The sequence below is a fragment of the Mesoplodon bidens genome (assembly GCF_964165515.1).
Source record: "Mesoplodon bidens genome assembly, chromosome: 1".
In the NCBI taxonomy this organism is placed as follows: Eukaryota; Metazoa; Chordata; class Mammalia; order Artiodactyla; family Ziphiidae; genus Mesoplodon; species Mesoplodon bidens.
The window spans coordinates 108077866-108097174 of NC_138176.1; the positions used below are offsets into that span (position 1 = coordinate 108077866).

The 19309-nt window shown below is 46.3% G+C and overlaps 1 long non-coding RNA gene across 1 annotated transcript; it reads left to right on the forward strand.

The window, feature by feature from the left end:
• Positions 1–14207: 14207 nt before the first annotated feature.
• LOC308615274 lies at positions 14208–16302 on the forward strand. The gene is made up of 4 exons (XR_014015499.1): positions 14208–14287; positions 14926–15110; positions 15505–15670; positions 15978–16302. It is a non-coding gene; the product is annotated as an uncharacterized lncRNA (long non-coding RNA).
• Positions 16303–19309: the final 3007 nt, after the last annotated feature.

Sequence of the window (19309 nt, forward strand, 5' to 3'; positions counted from 1 at the left end):
CACCAGTCTCAGCTGGCTGTGCGTACCAGTCTCTGACTTGCATGTTTGGCCTCTGTCTTCTGCTGTGAAATCATGTGGGCTTTTTGGCCAGGAGGGAGGGTCCTGTGGTGATACCAGGCATGGTGTCCCCACCTGCGACTGCTTCCAGGGTACTACAATCTCCCAGTCAGATGGAAGAATAGACACAGACTGAACCCAAGAGCTATGTTATTTCTTTGTGGTTTAAAAAAGAAGACAAATGCACATGATGAGCAATTGTCTGATCTGGGCTGGGAAGCCTATGAGTGGTGCACGCAGGTGGGATCACCCTCCCTGGTGGAGGCGGGCAGACGGCAGCCCCAGGGGACAACTGGCCAAAGGGCCTCTTGCTACTTGTTGGGCGCTGGTGGCTGAACGTGTACAGAGCACCGGTGTGCACACACATGCAGGGTGGGTTGGCAGTGAGACCTTCTGTCTTTTTATTTCAGTACTTGCTCGGTTTTCCAGACAGAGAAATTTGGAAATTACCAGGCCCCAGAGGCGGGCTGGGTCCCCATGTCTGCAGAACTTCCCTGCTCCCTGAACTGCACTCTTGATTCCTCTTAATTCCATCTTGAGGCGGCAGCCCTGTGTGGGATTGGGTGAAGGCCCAGGAGCCAGACTGCCCATGGGGAGACACGTGCACACGAGGATGGCCTGGATCGCAGGCTCTCCAGCAGCAGTTGCTTGGCCAAGGTGGCCCCGACCACAGAGCCATCAAACAAAGCCCAGTGGGGAGCCCCACCAGCCTCAAGGAGCCCAAGGGTCCTTGGAGGGAGTGATAGGAACCCTGCTGGCCCTGATGTCTTGTGCTTGGGTCTGGGGGATTTTCATGAGTCATCTTCAGCTCAGAGCCCCCAGGCTGGGTTGGGACTTAAAGCTGTATTGGGTGCAGGAGTCCTGAGCCCCAGCCTCAGTCAGTTGACTCACCCTAGAGTCCCCTCGAGGGGCGCCCTCTTCGGACACCCGGCAAAGAGCCTTTAGTCCAAGTGGCTTTGACCTTTGGTATCATTAGGGCACACTTTTATCTTTCTCCCTCTTTCTGACTCTAATCTTACTGTGCCATTAAGACTCTTGTTTGTTTTAACAAACTTTTTATTTTAGAACAGTGTTAGATTTATAGAAAAGTTACATAAGTAGTACAGAATCCCCATGTGCCCCCAACAGTTTACTCTGTTACTAACAAAGTACTAATGAACTTACTAAGTGAAGTCTGTGCTCTGTTCAGTTTCCTTAGTTTCTATCCAGTGGCCTCACCGTGTCCCAGTGGGCCACCCAGGACACCACGCTGCATTTAGTTCTCATGTCCCCTCAGACTCCTTTGGTTGTGACAGTTTCTCCAACTTTTCTTGAATTTGATGATCTTGCCTTTTTTTTTAATTGTGGTAAAAATAAAACAATCATTGAGACCATTTTAAGGTTTGTTTTCGAAATGGCTGAAATGCCCCCAAATATTGTCAACTGCTGTGAAGTTTTAGGAGCAACTGGGGGAATTTGGACTCTTCTTTTGAGCTCTGGCTCCCATAGGCCTTGTGTATGGAGGTTACTTAGACCTGGGCCGGATGAGAGGATACGGATGTGCCCCATCTCGGCCCGTTCAGTGCTCCTCTGTTGAGAATACATCTCCTTTTCCTGTGTATGTTTCATGGAAGGTTCACCTTGGTGAGCCTGTCGGAGGGGCATCATGGCTCCCGGGCACCCGCCTCTTTTCTGAATTCCTACAACGTTTATAACAACAGCTTGTGCTGTGCTGCCCTGTGTCACTCAGCAGCTCAGTCTGCCCTTGAAATCTCTCAGTTTGTCTTCCCAACCGGACCGAAAGGTCCTTGACATCAGTCATCATGCCTTTCACAACAGTGTTATTATATTATAGACGGGGTGAGTGGGAGGAAAGGTGAAGTGGCTTGGTTGAGGCTGCATGGAAGATCCACTGACATCAAGCCTGGTGACGCTGAGTGACATCATCTCCAGGGTCCTGGGGCCAGAGCTGGGGAGGGAAGGGAGGCACCCACCTCCTGTGTGAAATTTAAGGGGGCACTGGAGAGCTCAGTCCTCAAGCGGAATAATATTTTAATGCAATACTTAAAAATGAATGCAAAAAATCCATGATGAGCAAAATCAAAATTTTAAATAAACACATGATGTCAGTCTCAGGACCTGTGCTAATGTGCAGTAAAGCAGTGGTTTCCAGTCAGCCCTGGGACCCCAGGCCTGTGGCAAAAACCCCTTCCCCCCAGGTAATGGACAAATATGCCTATGGCAACACCGGCAGGAGATGGAGTCATGTTTTTGATGGTAGAGCTTTTTTTTTTTGCGGTACATGGGCCTCTCACTGTTGTGGCCTCTCCCGTTGTGGAGCACAGGCTCCGGACACGCAGGCACAGCAGCCATGGCTCATGGGCCCAGCTGCTCCACGGCATGTGGGATCCTCCCGGACTGGGGCACGAGGGCACGAACCCGTGTCCCCTGCATCGGCAGGCGGACTCTCAACCACTGCGCCACCAGGGAAGCCCGATGGTAGAGCTTTAATTAATTTTTTACCTTTGGTTCAGGGTACCTGAGGGCATCTCTATAGGTGCACATAGGGCTACACATTTTTCCTTTCTCTTCTCCCTCGGCTCCTATATGACTCTTATGGAAGTATAATTTACAAAGAGCTTTAGCAGCATCATTTCATTTAACCCTCAAAAAAAAAAAAAAAAAGTCCTGAGTAGATGGTGTTATCTTCATTTTAGAGAAAAAGAAACTAGGCCTCAGATTAAGTTCCTAACCAATAATACTGTGCTGGCTGGTGGTGGAGCTGGGATTCTGAGATCCCCTGACTTGGGCAGGTGGCCTTTGCACTCACAATCCAGCCTCTGCTTCCCCTTCTCAGCTGTGCACTCACATCCAGGGGGTGTGTGCCTGCATGTGTGAGCATGTGTGTACACATATGTGTGAGCATTCAGAGTGTGAGAAGATGGGATACAGAAAATGGAAGATGTCCAAAGGAGGGCCAAGGATCTTGTGGCCAGACTGGCCTCGTGCCTCACAGTTGGCAAGCTGGCCCTCGTCTTAAGAGCTCAGAGAGGATTTTACTTCCTCGTCCATCCTCAGGAACCATTGCCAGAGCCGGTGGCAGGGCAATGGTCTGCCTCCCATCTCAGGCTTTAGGGAGAATGCTCAGAATCTTGGCAGGTGATGCAGAAGAAGTTGCCGACTCCATAGTTATAAGAATAAAAATAGTGTGTGATTTGGGGGAACCTCGGTTTGCCTTTTCCAAAGTGAGTGCCTGAAAGACTCTTACAAACATGCAGCCCAGATTCTGGTGTGTGGGTGCAGTACTGGGGTTTTTCTTGAGAGGCATCAGGAATTGTTCCACATCAGGCAAACATCCTCTGAAATACCCGCTCCCTCCCAAACCCGAGCCCAGCATCATAACCTGAGAAATCATGGTTAGCCCATCGCTCTGATAGAGGGAGGATCACATACGGGCAGCATTCCGCAGTTTTCCCAGCTAAATATTGTTCTATCCTGCGTTCGTTTGCACCGGGTTAGTCATGGAGTCCTGATAGAAAAGTCTCAGGGCCCCTGTAGGCTGGACAGCTTATTAAAATACTGTTTTATTTTCTTGCAGTTTGCAAGTTCCTGGAGCCCTGGGAGAGAGGTTAAGTGTATCACCTCTCGGCCAGCCTGTTACAGAACACGCAGCCAGAAGGAGGAGAGCAGCTGAGTGTCTGAAGATGCTCCTTTAGGAAGGGAGGTGAGGCTGCCTCCCCGCGTGGCAGGCCCAGGCACATGGCTGGGCCCCAGCTGTGCTGTGGGCTTAGCTGGTGGGTTCAGGGCCCACGGGGAACAGAGGGACCCACAGGTAAGCACAGCTGTGGTGCAGGGAGGCTGTGAGGGGCCAGCTGGTGAGAGCTTCGGCAGGGCAGTCTGGTGCTGTGGACCATGGCGCACGTGGCTCCTCTGAAAGCTGGCAGCCTGGATCCCATCACCAGGGGGACGGTCCCATCACCAGTGGCTCTGCACTGCTTCAGGTATAGGACCTGAAGGAGGAGTGGCTGGTGGCTGAGGCAGGATCTCGGACCATCAGGAGAAGTGTTACTGGTTTTGGATTCTATCGTGTCTGGGGTGTTAGTGTACAGATTTTATTGATTTGGTGGAAAAATAATAGCTTTCATCAACTAGTATAAATGAATACCCACCTCGTTGTCATTTTTATTGCAGCAGGCTATGTGCTTTCTTCTGACTTTTTAGGCTGGATTTAAAAGATCACAAAAGAATGAAGCTAATATTATACTGGTTTTGTGTCACTTATTTATTTTTTTCTAACTAAAACTATCCTAAGCCTTGCTGTTTTATGTGTTATCACTTCCAGCCTCTGTTGTCATAGAAATATTTGCTCACATTGTCTCAAAGTTCCCCTCTTCAGATGCAGTTCTGAACCTGTCGTTGACCCGTTCCTGATCACCTCTCAGAGCTGCCCCACTTCTCAGCTGAAGGAGGACTCGGGACGGGCCGCTGGATGCCAGGCCTCAGTCAGTGTGCTCAGTGGACAGACTGTCTGGGAGCCACGGTCTACATGGACACGATCTTCCACGAGGCTCCCTTCCACTCACTCCATCCCCAGAAGCCTGCTGGTCCCGAGAGTCACACTGGAGAATAGGCCTTGTTGACTGGGATGTCCAGAATCTGACCTTTTATGATCTTATGAGGGGATGGATTCACTACTTCACAGAGCTTTCTCTGAGTCACCTGGCCTAAAGTTCATCGATCCTATATCCCACTGGGCATATTACTCACCCTGGTGAGCGTGCATTTCTTTATGTATGTTACTGCCTGTTATCTTTTTATGTGCATTTTGCTTGTCTCTTCCTTTGAAGGAAGATACCTTGGGGGGAAGGAATGCAGTCCTTCATTTCTTCTAAACCTCCTCATGGCCTCTAAGAGTGTCTGCAGCTCAAAGATCCCTGGCAAACAGGGTGACTAGAGCATTTGAATGAACCAGAGCACAGATGAAGGCTGTACCAGCAAAGGGCTAAAATACCCTGAAAATCAGGCTTGCATTCATTCCTCAGGTTTCAATATGTTTATAAGGCAGTGAACCTGGCAGTTTGGGGTGCTCTGTTCAAGTTGCCCCACGTCCAGCAGGACAAGGTGCTGACGGTCATCACTCAGCCATGTCAGACTGGGTGACTGGACCAAGGTAGACATAAGGTATTTGATTTGGTGGTGGTGGGGTGGGGGAGAGCTGTTCCTGTTTTTATTTGTTTTTAACAGGGGTGTGTATGTCAGGAACACACAGAAGCTTCCTCTGCTTGGAAGAAAGATGCCGAGCCAGCCTTTCCAGGCCCATGTTTATTACACGTTCATTACATGTTTATGTTTACTACATGTATTATTTACTACATGGATTGTAGAAGCAGCGTCAATGACTGTAAGAAAAAGGTGGTGAAGACTGGCATACACCCCATGATTTAACCCTCAAGAGAACACGGTCTAAATTGCTTGGTTTTGCATTTGCATTTGTTTTTTCTTTTTTTTTGAATTAAAAGGAATTTGGAGAGGGCAGACAGCAGAAGCAAGAAAAACTACAATCCTGCAGCCTGTGGAACAAAAAACACATTCACAGAAAGATAGACAAGATGAAAAGGCACAGGGCTATGTACCAGATGAAGGAACAAGATAAAACCCCAGAAAAACAACTAAATGAAGTGGAGGTAGGCAACCTTCCAGGAAAAGAATTCAGAATAATGATAGTGAAGATGATCCAGGACCTCGGAAAAAGAATGGAGGCAAAGATTGAGAAGATGCAAGAAATGTTTAACAAAGACCTAGAAGAATTAAAGAACAAACAAACAGATAAACAACACAATAACTGAAATGAAAAGTACACTAGAAGGAATCAATAGCAGAATAACTGAGGCAGAAGAATGGATAAGTGACCTGGAAGACAGAATGGTGGAATTCACTGCCACAGAACAGAATAAAGAGAAAAGAATGAAAAGAAATGAAGACACCTTAAGAGACCTCTGGGACAATATTAAACACAATAACATTCACATTATAGGGGTCCCAGAAGGAGAAGAGAGAGAGAAAGGACCCGAGAAAATATTTGAAGAGACTATAGTTGAAAACTTCCCTAACATGGGAAAGGAGATAGCCACCCAAGTCCAGGAAGTGCAGAGAGTCCCATATAGGATAAATCCAAGGAGAAACATGCTAAGACACATAGTAATCAAATTGGCAAAAATTAAAGACAAAGAAAAATTATTGAAAGCAGCAAGGGAAAAACGACAAATAACATACAAGGGAACTCTCATAAGGTTAACAGCTGACTTCTCAGCAGAAACTCTACAAGCCAGAAGGGAGTGGCATGACATACTTACTTAAAGTGATGGAAGGGAAAAACCTACAACCAAGATTACTCTACCGGGCAAGGATCTCATTCAGATTTGATGGAGAAATCAAAAGCTTTACAGATAAGCAAAAGCTAAGAGAATTCAGCACCACCAAACCAGCTTTACAACAAATGCTAAAGGAACTTCTCTAAATGGGAAACACAAAAGAAAAGGGCCAACAAAAACAAATCCAAAACAATTAAGAAAATGATAATAGGAACATACATATCGATAATTACCCTAAACGTGAATGGATTAAATGCTCCAACCAAAAGACACAGGCTCGCTGAATGGATACAAAAACAAGACCCATATATATGCTGTCTACAAGAGACCCACTTCAGACCTAGGGACACATACAGACAGAAAGTGAGGGGATGGAAAAAGATATTCCATGCAAATGGAAATCAAAAGAAAGCTGTAGTAGCAATACTCATATAAGATAAAATAGACTTTAAAATAAAGAATGTTACAGGAGACAAGGAAGGACACTACATAATGATTAAGAGATCAATCCAAGAAGAAGATATAACAATTATAAATATATATGCACCCAAAATAGGAGCACCTCAATACATAAGGTAATTGCTAACAACTATAAAAGTGGAAATCGACAGTAACACAATAATAGTGGGGGACTTTAACACGTCACTTACACCAATGGACAGATCATCCAAACAGAAAATTAATAAGGAAACACAAGTTTTAAATGACACAATAGACAAGGTAGATTCAATTGATATTTATTGGACATTCCATCCAAAAACAGCAGATTACACTTTCTTCTCAAGTGTGCACAGAACATTCTCCAGAATAATCACATCTTGGGTCACAAATCAAGCCTCAGTAAATTTAAGAAAATTGAAATCATATCAGGCATCTTTTCTAACCACAATGCTATGAGATGAGAAATCAATTACAGGGAAAAAACCATAAAAAACACAAACACATGGAGGCTAAACAATACATCAATAAATAACCAAGAGATCGCTGAAGAAATCAAAGAGGAAATCAAAAAACAACTAGAGACAAATGACAAAGAAGACACGACAATCCAAAGCCTATGGGATGCAGCATAAGCAGTTCTAAGAAGGAAGTTTATAGCAATACAATCCTACCTCAAGAAACAAGAAAAATCTCAAATAAACAATCTAAACTTACACCTAAAGGAACTAGAGAAAGAAGAACAACCAAAACCCAAAGTTAGTAGAAGTAAAGAAATCATAAAGATCAGAGCAGAAATAAATGAAATAGAAACAAAGAAAACAATAGCAAAGATCAATAAAACTAAAAGCTGGTTCTTTGAGAAGATAAACAAAATCGATAAACCATTAGGCAGACTCATCAAGAAAAAGGGGGAGAGGGCTCAAATCAATAAAATTAGAAATGAAAAAGGAGAAGTTACAAAGGACACCGCAGAAATACAAAGCATCATAAGAGACAAGCAACTCTATGCCAATAAAATGGACAACCTGGAAGAAATGGACAAATTCTGAGAAAGGTATAGCCTTCCAAGACTGAACCAAGAAGAAATAGAAAATATGAGCAGACCAATCACAAGCAATGAAATTGAACCTGTGATTAAAAATCTTCCAACAAACAAAAGTCCAGGACCAGATGGCTTCACAGGTGAATTCTATCAAACATTTAGAGAAGAGCTAACACCCATCCTTCTCAAACTCTTCCAAAATTGCAGAGGAAGGAACACTCCCAAACTCATTTTATGAGGCCACCATCACCCTGATACCAAAACCAGACAAAGATACTACAAAACAAGAAAATTACAGACCAATACCACTCATGAAAATAGATGTAAAATCCTCAACAAAATACTAGCAAACAGAATCCAACAACACATTAAAAGGATCATACACCATGATCAAGTGGGATTTATCCCAGGGATGCAAGGATTCTTCAATATATGCAAATCAATCAATGTGATACACCATATTAACAAATTGAAGAAGAAAAACCATATGATCATCTCAGTAGATGCAGAAAAAGCTTTTGACAAAATTCAACACCCATTTATATAAAAACTCTCTGGAAAGTGGGCATAGAGGGAACCTACCTCAACATAATAAAGGCCATATACAACAAATCCACAGCAAACATCATTCTCAATGGTGAAAACCTGAAAGCATTTCCTCTAAGATCAGGAAGAAGACAAAGATGTCCTCTCTCACCACTATTATTCAACATAGTTTTGGAAGTCCTAGCCACTAGTCCTAGGCAATCAGAGAAGAAAAAGAAATAAAAGGAATACAAATTGGAAAAGAAGAAGTAAAACTGTCACTGTTTGCAGATGACATGATACTATACACAGAGAATCCTAAAAGTGCCACCAGAAAACTACTAGAGCTAATCAATGAATTTGGTAATGTTGCAAGATACAAAATTAATGCACAGAAATCTCTTGCATTCCTATACACTAATGATGACAAATCTGAAAGAGAAATTAAGGAAACACTCCTATTTACGACTGCAACAAAAAGAATAAAATACCTAGGAATAAACCTACCTAGGGAGACAAAAGATCTGTATGCAGAAATCTATAAGACGCTGATGAAAGAAATTAAAGATGATACAAACAGATGGAGAGATATACCATGTTCTTGGATTGGAAGAATTAATATTGTGAAAATGACTATACTACCCAAAGCAATCTACAGATCCAATGCAATCCTAATCAAATTACCAATGGCAGTTTTTACAGAACTAGAACAATAAATCTTAAAATTTTTATGGAGACACAAAAGACCCTGAAGAGCCATAATGGTCTTGAGGGAAAAAAATGAGCTGGAGGAGTCAGACACCCTGACTTCAGACTATACTACAAAGCTACAGTAATCAAGACAATGTGGTACTGGCACAAAAGCAGAAACATAGATCAATGGAACAGGATAGAAAGCCCAGAGATGAACCCACACACCAATGGTCAATTAATCTATGACAAAGGAGGCAGGGATATACAATGGAGAAAAGACAGTCTCTTCAATAAGTGGTGCTAGGAAAACTGGACAGCTACATGTTAAAGAATGAAATTAGAACACTCCCTAACACCATACACAAAAATAGACTCAAAATGGATTAAAGACGTAAATGTAAGGCCAGACACTATAAAATTCTTAGAGGAAAACACAGGAAGAACATTCTTTGACATAAATCACAGCAAGATCTTTTTTGATACACCTCCTAGAGTAATGGAAAGAAAAACAAAAGTAAACAAATGGGACCTTATGAAACTTAAAAGCTTTCGCACAGCAAAGGAAATTACAAACAAGACGAAAAGACAACCCTCAGAATGGGCGAAAATATTTGCAAACTAATCAACAGACAAAGGATTAATCTCCAAAATATATAAACAGCTCATGCAGCTCAGTATTCAAAAAACAAACAACCCAATCCAAAAATAAGCAGAAGACCTAAATAGACATTTCTCCAAAGAAGACATACAGATGGCCAAGAAGCACATGAAAAGCTGCTCAACATCACTAATTATTAGAGAAATGCAAATCAAAATTACAATGAGATATCACCTCACACAAGTTAGAATGGGCATCATCAGAAAATCTACAAACAACAAATGCTGGAGAGGGTGTGGAGAAAAGGTAACCCTCTTGCACTGTTGGTGGGAATGTAAATTGATACAGCCACTATGGAGAACAGTATGGAGATTCCTTAAAAAACTAAAAGTAGAATTACCATATGACCCAGCAATCCCACTACTGGGCCTATACCAAGTAAAACCATAATTCAAAAAAACACATGCACCCCAATGTTCATTGCAGCACTATCTACAATAGCCAGGACATGGAACCAACCTAAATGCCCATCAACAGACGAATGGATAAAGAAGAAGTGGTACATATATACAATGGAGTATTAGTCAGCCATAAAAAGGAAGGAAATTGGGTCATTTGTTGAGACATGGATGGATCTAGAGACTATCATACAGAATGAAGTAAGTCAGAAAGAGAAAAACAAATATCAAGTATATTAACTTGATATTAACTTAATCAAGTATATTAAAAAAACAAGTATATTAACGCATATATGTGGAATCTAGAAAAATGGTACAGATGAACCGGTTTGTGGTGCAGAAACTGAGACACAGATGTAGAGATCAAACGTATGGACACCAAGAGGGGAAAGTGGCGGGGGTGGTGGTGGTGGTGGTGGTGGGATGAATTGGGAGATTAGGATTGACATGTATACACTGATGTGTATAAAATTGATGACTAATAAGAACCTGCTGTATAAAACAATAAATAAAATAAAATTCAAAAAACCCCACAAAAAAACGAATTTGGAGCCTATGAACACCTCATGCTACAGGAAGTCTCTGATGAGAGACTGCATTTCTGAATTATGTGTCGTTTCTGATCGTCTTGTCATGGTGTCAAGGATATGTTAAAATGTGTGAATTTCCATAAATCCTCTTATCAAAAATAAGCAAACAGCAACACCTCTTGCGCTTTTTGTGCTGCTCCCAGAACAAGGCCGAGCTGGGTCATTTGTTCACTGTTCCGTGGGGCACTGGCTGTGGCCCATCGGGCGTCCCTGCAGCTTGTGGGCCTCCTCAAGACGCCTGCAGCTGAGCCCCACGGGCGGCCCGAGGGGGAGTGGCAGAGGTGCCCCTGCAGCAGGGGAACCGGGGCAAATGGCTTCCCTCTGCATCGCAGTAGGATCTGGGGGCTCAGCAGCAGGCCAGACCCCAGCCCGCTCCGACCCGGAGCCTCTCCTAACCCTCTTACGTGAACTGTGGGATCCCCTCTCATTTTACACACGAGCAAATGGAGGTTCCAGGAGGTTGGGGGAGACCTGGGTCAGGGTGCTGGCCTCTGCCTCGGGGTCTGGGGGCTTCTGTTCTTCTGTGGGCACCGGCCTGCCCCCCGATGGCACATTCACCCAGGCTGGCTGGGTCTGCGGCTGCAGCCTGTTAACCTTCACTGGGTGTGGACAGACCCTCCTGGGCTCGGGGGCTTCCGTTACAGAACCAGCTTCCGCAGTTACAGAGGCCAGTGCCGGGAAGCTGACTGGGAGAAGGTTTTAACTCCTGTTCTGAGTTGCGCTAAGGAATAAGCCCAGAGAGGATTATCCCCAGTGGGAGAGATAAGAGGACGGAAAAGAAGAGGTGGGGCCGCAGCTGGACGCGCGGATACCTTCTGCCCATCGCCTCGTCAAGCACGTTCCTCCGCACAGAGGCCGTGCTGCTGGGCTGTCCTGGACCACCCGAGTGAGCCAGGGCCGCGCAGGCGCAGACGGGCCCGTGCAATCTGGATATACGCTCGCGGCTGCGCTCAGCATCTCAGCTTTTCTTGTTTCTTTTCTCTTCATTTCTCAGCTGTATCTGCGGATCAGGCGTCTATTTGCTTTGAGTTGGAGCCAAAATGACCTCAGAGGTCAGAGGCTCATGCTACTGGCTCGTGAACGGTATCAGGTGACCCTTATGTAAGGCATTTTGCCACCGAGAGAAGGGGCGGAGGGGTTGGTCTCCGTTAGAAGTACTCGTGTGGTTTTGTTTGGTGATGTGTCCCCTGCGCTCAGTGTTCTAGGATCCTGTGCAGGAAGAAAACTTTCATTCAAGAGTTTAAACGATTCTGAGTGGTAATTAAACTCTAACTGGACAAAAGAGCTAATTCCACCCCCCTCACCCCCCAGCCCCGACTCCCACGCAACACACACCCCCCTCTCGGCCTTGGGAGGTCACCCATAAGGAAGGCCCCAGACCTGGGCTTGGCTCCCTGTGCCAAGCTTTGGTGGTTGTCTTATTTGTTTGAATCCAGTCACACTGCTGTGGTCTGAATGTTTGTGTCCCCTTCTAATTTCTATGTTGGAATCTTCATCCCCAAAGATGCTGGTATGTGGAGGCAGGGCCTTTGGGAGGTGCTGAGGTCAGGAGGGGAGCCCTCAGGATGGGATTAGAGCCTCACACCTTCCACAGTGTGAGGACAGGGAGAAGGCACCCGTGACGACCCAGGAAGAGGCCCTGGCCTGAACATGCTGGCACCTTGATCTTGGACTTCCAGCCTCCAGAACAGTGAGGAATACATTTCTGTTGTTGATAAACCAGTCTGTGGAATTTTGTCATAGTAGCCCAACTGGACTAAGACACCCACAGCAACCACGCAAGTAGACACTTCCCATGGAAAAAAGACCTTGGGAAAGAGGTTCTCTCAGCTTTTATCTGACTTTTTTCTGGGTGCGGGGCTGGGCATTGCTCTAAATTCTCTTCCCTGGCCCAGCAGGGATGAGGCAGCCAGGCTCCTGTGGGTGCCGGTGCTGTCTCCCAGCCTCGCCCCATCTCCCCTCACTCCTAGGCTTTTGTATGTTGTTCTTACCTCTCAACAACCAGGCCCCTTAGACAACATTATCAGTCCCAATTTACAGATGAGTAAACTGAGGCTTAGGGAGGCTGTCACTTGATCAAGATTAGGATCTGCCAAGTAGCTGAGACTTAAGGGCATCTAGCCTCTCACACACATCAGCCTACCACATCTGCTGTTTAGTTTTTCAATGGTCAGGGACTCAGCTAAGATGCCACGGCAGTGGGGTGGTGGAAGAGAGCCTAATCTTTCCAGAGAGATTGTGGGGCAGAGGAAGACAGCTAAGCCCACCTTGTATGGAGGAACTACCTCAGTCGAGAGTGGTCTGGCACCTGGGGTTGGCAGGGGCTGTATGATGTGGCCTCTGACCATCACGGAGGGGTGTGGGACTAGGGAACGAGGACAAGGGAGAGATGGCATTTTAGAGCATCTTAGCCAAGCGATTTGTTCAGTTGGCCATAACTGGGAGGGGAGGGACCAAATTACAGATGAGAAACAGCTGATCCAAAGCCCTGTTGGGACTGCTATTGACAAGGGCCCTGGCCCTCACTCTGTGCGGACGTAGAGGCTTGAATGCTCACACACACACAGAGTTTTGTTTTGCCGTGTTTTGTTTTCACCACCACCAAACATTTATTCTTCCATTAAATAAGACTATAGTGTGCTGAATTGTCTAGCAGTAGCTGCAATTCTGCCTAAGACTTACGCTACTTTTTAAGATTTTTTTTTTCTCATATCGAAACTGAGAAGACTGAAAATTTCACTCAAGGAAAAATCTTTTAACACTTTCCTAAATAATGGCAAGTGCATTCTCAACTCCATCGTCCTTATCACAGTTGGAGTGAATGAGCTGCGTGATTGATTCGTTTGATGTCTGATTTTCCTGTAGACTGTAAGCTTCTAAGGCTGGGAACAAGCCTGTCATTTCTTCATTCGACAGATATTTATGGAGCCTGCCTGTGCCAGATACTGGTCCTCATGGTGGGGATAAAAGAGGAAATGAAACACCAAGGACTCTGGAGTGGACTTTCTCCACTGGTTCTGTGTCCCCAGCCCCTGGGAGTCCCTGGCATTTACACAGCAGGGGCTTACTGGTACCTCCTGGATAAGAGGTGAGCACATTTCTTCCCCACATAGTCCCTTAGTGAGAGACTTGGGGCCTCCCCCATCCTCCTGGACGAACCTCTGCCAGCCAGCACCTCCCTGCTCCCTCGGCACACAGATCTGTACTGTAGGCCTGGGATCAAGGCCTCTCTGCCCACCCTAAGCACCGTTGGCAGACAGATGGGGAAAAGGGACACGGGCTGTCCCAGCGGGAGGAGGGAAGAGCAGAGAGGGCTGACCCACTTTTCTGGTCTAACTGGGAACTCCCAGCTGGGCCCTGGGGCTCCGGGGATTGGACAGCCTGGATGGCCGCCCTGACCCTGCTCTGTGTTGCATTATTCGCAGGACGGTGACGTGCGTCAGTGCAGCGGGTGAGGGTGAGTCACCAACGGAGCTGCTGGAGAAAGAAGGCGCCGGAAGATCAGAATCCCACGGGCTCGGATCACAGCTCAGGTCAGCCTGTTTGTTAGCCTGAAGACAGAGGCTACAGAGGCCGTGGTGCCACTGGGCTCCTCCCCTTGTCCCCAGGCTCTGGCCAGATCCCCAAACCTTCCCTCTGTGAGGGAGCGGAGAGAACCTGGGCTTTAATGAGGGACAGATGTGCCTCCCGGCCCTGGAGCCGCCCCTACCCGGAGCGACAACTTCTCTCCAATCCTCTAAACCTCAGTTTTCGTAGCTGGAGATGGGATGATAATATCTACCCCAAGGAATTGTTGAAAGATTGGAAATGTCATTTGCACAGCATCTGGTACTTAAGAAATGGTGGGCGTCATTTCCCAGGCCCCTGGGTTGGGACTTGACGCGATGTTGTGCTAGAGATAACTGCGCGTCACAAATCACAGTCCCACTCCTGCCCCTCCCTGCCAGTCACCTACAACCGAGGGGTGACCCGCCCCAGCCGCCTCTCGCCCTCTCTGCGCTGTGCTCTGTCGGCCCTTGCTGGCCCTGCTGGTGATGGGCGAGGACCCGTGAGCCCATCCTCTGAGCACAGCCAGCCCCTCGGCCACTGGGTCATTTCCCACCCCTTCTCCACGATCCTCGATCTCACCCCAACTCCCTCAATTTCCTTTCTGCCCCTGGAAATGGAACAGCTTGGAATCTTCCTGAGTTCTCCTTGGTTACTCATCTTTTCCTTCTTGGCCCGGAGGAAGGGATGCCCCGTCTTCACAAACAGACGCCCTCCCACGCGCCCCTCCTTCTACTGGTCCCTGCCCACCCACTCTCCTGCCTCCCTTCGGTTCCTTCCAAACTTCCAAATGCTGTGATTTGGGGCAAGGTGAGTTAACTTCTGTACTGGGAGCTTTCTGTACAGTTTCTTTATCTCGGAAATTCAAGACCAAAACTTCCTTCCTCACAGCTTGGCCATAGGATGTCCTGACTGTGTCTCTTCCCTTCCCCTCTCGTGCGCACCAAGGGTCCAGCCCCAGGGTTGGCTCTTCCTGTTCTGAGATCCCTAGTTGTCTTTGGGCAGCTCCTTCTCAGCCCTCTCACCTCCTCTCTCAGCTCATCTGTATCACCTTCAGTATCTCACCTCTAAGCAGGTGATGCTCAACTTCTTAATACCAACACTGACTTCTCACTTCAGTTCATTTCTGAATTTTTTTTTTAGTATTATCTTAGTTTGTAGAGTTTCTTTCTTAGTTATTTATGCTTTTTCTTCTTCCAAACAGGATCTGGGGGGGCTCAGGCCTGGCTTGCAAGGTGTCTGCTGGGGGGTTGCCTCAGAGCTTCTTGCATTCTGCTGACCTGAAACACATAGATGGTCAGATATTTCTCCAGCAAAGATGGATTTACTCAAGATCAACAGAGAATTGCAGTTTGGGGTCTGCATCCATGGTGAGCCACGGGCAGGTCCCCACACAGCAAGGGAAGGATACACTTTATAGGAGGGAAAGGAGGTAGAAAGGGCTACAGTACACGAAGAGTCCATGGCTTCTCACTGGCTGAGTCCTTGCCCAGAAAAGGAGGAATCGTTCGTTCTTCTTCCTGTTGGGCTCTGGTGTCAGCTCAGGGCTTGAGAGCTTCCCCTTCTGGTCACTCTATTTAACTGAGGTTTCTGTTTATTCTTTTACAATTTCAAGTTCATTTCATGAGCCACGCTTTCCCACGCGCACTTCTGCCTCTTTTCGGTTTTGTCTTTCAGCCTGGTGCCAGCAACCTCTCCGCAGTCACTCGGATTGGAAACGCCACAGCTACGACCTCCTCTTTCTCTGTCACATCCAATCAAGTGCAAAGTCCTCCACAGCATCCCAGTTCAGTGTCTCTCCAAGACCCAGCCCTGCCTTCCCTGGGGCCCTCAGCAGCCTTGGCCAGGTGCCTACATCTCCTCTCCGATTCCGCTGTGATTCTTGCCCTTCCACATCTCCGTGTGCCCACCGCACCGCTTCCCTGATCAAATCCCCTATGGCACCCCACTGCCTGCAAATACCCTAGAGCTTCTTAGAAGAATATAGGAAGCTCTCCAGGTTCTGTCTATAAAAATTTTTGTTTGTTTTCTATTTGTAAGATTATTTTGTTCAAATGTGTTTTAAAGTGATCGTGAAAGAGAAGGGCTCATCCCTCTGAAGGAAGTTTGTTGACCTGATGGGAAAATGCAAAGGGGCGCAAAATTTCCTTTCTTTGTAAGTGTCTGCCTTTAAGGAATGAAGGCAGTTTCAGAGGATGGAGGTCTGGAGGGGAGGAAGTCGCTGCTCCCCCGACCCACTGGTCTCAGAAGGACCTCCAGAGGGAGGACTTGCCTGGGACACAAAGGACCATCAGAAGAGCCAGGAAGGCAGTGAATAGGGCACCCAGAGTAAGGAAAAGCAAATGAACTAAAACCTTGTGCGTATTAAAGAATGACAGGTGACAGGTGAAGATTAGCAGGGGCAAATTTCTATTAATAACACCATCTATTAATAGTGTGGCCACAGACTGAGTTTATTATTGGCCAGGTCCTGTACTAAACATGCAAAGGGCACTATTTCATTGCATCCTCACTGCAGGCCAAGGGGGAGGGGCTGCAGGGCTCCCAGGTATCAGAGGGGAAAACTCCTCTGGGTGTGAAGTAATTCTCCTGGTCCTCTCGCTGGGGAGCCCGTGTGTTTCCCATGTTGTGAGGCTGCTTTTCTGTAAAGCTGGGAAGATATCACTTAGTCCATGGTGAGAGAATATTCTGGCGGAGGAAGAGAATCATTTTCTAATTGCCCCAGAACTAGGGAGGATGCACCCAGCTCACACTGCAGCACCCCCAATTTCCCTCCTTCTCACTCCCTTTTCCAACTGTGCCTCCTGGGGTCTCCCAGGAATGAGACACAAGTGTTTTACGGGGTCCCACAATTCTTAAGGGGTTTTCCCAAAGACACGGTCGCCAAAGCTTTGAAATGACTGGCTCACCTCTTGCCTGGACCCAATTACATTTTTTTTAGACAAGAAACACTTCCTCCTGAGTAGGTGTCAGCGTGGTGGTAGAGTATTTCCATTTTCCCATTGCATTTAGACCCTTGAGGTGTGCGTTGAGTGTCAAATACAAGAAAGCTCTTAGGCGTTGCTGTTCTAGCTACATACATTCTTGTTTTAATAAAATTGCACTTTCCTGGGGAAAGCATCTTATGGCGTTTATGTTCACTGGCTCAGGTTCTGGTTATCCTTAGGGAAACCTGGACAGTTGGCTCCTCCTACCAAAGCCGAGATGGCCTTGTTTACCTGAACCGCAGGATGTGAACACACTGAAGCAGGATTGGGATAAAAGCTGCTCATGCCCTTCTTACATGGTGACGCCCACCTGTGGCTTCATCCCTCTGGGCCAAACCACCAACTGCAAGTCTTTTCTTGGTGGATCTATTGTCCTTTGTAACCATCAGTCAAAAGCTCACTATTGCATCCTCTCCAGTCACTGCAGTCCTTTAATGATACGATCTCCAGTCAGGGCTACACCAAGTAGCAGTATTAGTTTGCAAAATTTGGGTTCCTGAGATTTTACGGTTTACGGATATTTTGTAAATAGACTCTATTTAAATGCAGCAGAGGAACTTTCTATTTCAGTGAGCTCCTCCGGAATCCCTTTGTAAAGCAAAGAACCCTTTGCGATGTTGAAAGTGGGAATTGATCTGTTTTGTACCCACAGATTTTGTATATAGGTTTTCTTACAGTGGCCATAGGTGCAGCGATTGGGGAACATTACAGTAACATTATGAGGGGACACCCGGCTGGCTGTCTCCACCTTGGTTCCTGCAGGAAGAGACGCCTCCTCTCCCCCCACCCAACCCGGGGCAGCCGGGTTTGGATGTGAAGAATAAAATTTGCCTTCTGACAGCCCACCGCTAATTTAAAAGATTTCTTGTGAGGCTTTTAAGTCCTTTGGGGATTTCTTTTTTACCCTCTTATATAAGGAATGCTGCTCTTGACTCAATTAACCCAGAGGAGGATTTAAAGCTACAGTTTCCCAGACAGGGCTTAGCTGTGTGAAGACAACATTGGGTCCCATGAGATTCAATATGGTTTACACAGTAATCACGTATTTTCAGGAAATGTTATTAAGCCAAAGCTGCGTATTTTATAACTCTTTCCTCATTTTGGTATTTGATACTTTTCTGCCTTAACCATGAGGGAAGCCACAATTCTCCTGAACAGTTGTTAAGTGATAGATGCCCCCCCCCCCCCAACCTGCCTTGCCCTTCAGCCAGGACAACCAGAGGTGACACTGGGGACACGGGCATTAGCCAGGCTTGTCCACACCTGTGTGACGAGGCTCCTCAAGGAGAGGAGTGTGCGAGGAGGCCTTGGGATACAGCCTCACCACACACAGGCACACAGGACAGTACACACACCAAAACACATCCACAGCAGCACATGCTCACACATCCACGCTCGCATGGACTTTGCAACATCCACTCACATCCACACATCCCAACACAGACATACAGACCAACACACATTCACACACACAGCCTCCACCACACACCCGCACACTGCAAGCACTGTCAGATACCCTACCCAGGCAACCTGGAGCGTTTCCTTGTCTGGGGTCATGGTAGTGTTAAATTAATTAAACAAAGAGGCTGTTAGACTAAGGGGTCTCTAATGCCCTGGCGCCTGTACAAGCAAACCCAAATCTAAACCTGTAAATTCCTCAAGGTTTCGGCCAATCACAAAGAGCTGACTAGGCTTTAAGTCACAGCCAATCAGTAACTTTCTCCCTCTGTTTTCACACCTTCTCTGTGTAAGTCTCTCCCTAGCTCCTCTGGGCAGAGTCTCCTAGCCATGTCCGGTTTGGCGCGATTTGAATTGATTTTTGCTCCAATTAAATTAAAATTAAGTTAAAAATTTAAATATACTTCGGTTTATCTTACTTTCAATTTAATTTAATTTTTATTTTATATTGGAGTATAGTTGATTTACAATGTTGTGTTAGTTTCAGGTGTACTGTAAAGTGATTCAGCTATACATGTACATATATCCATTCTTTTTCAGATTCTTCTCCCGTATAGGTTATCA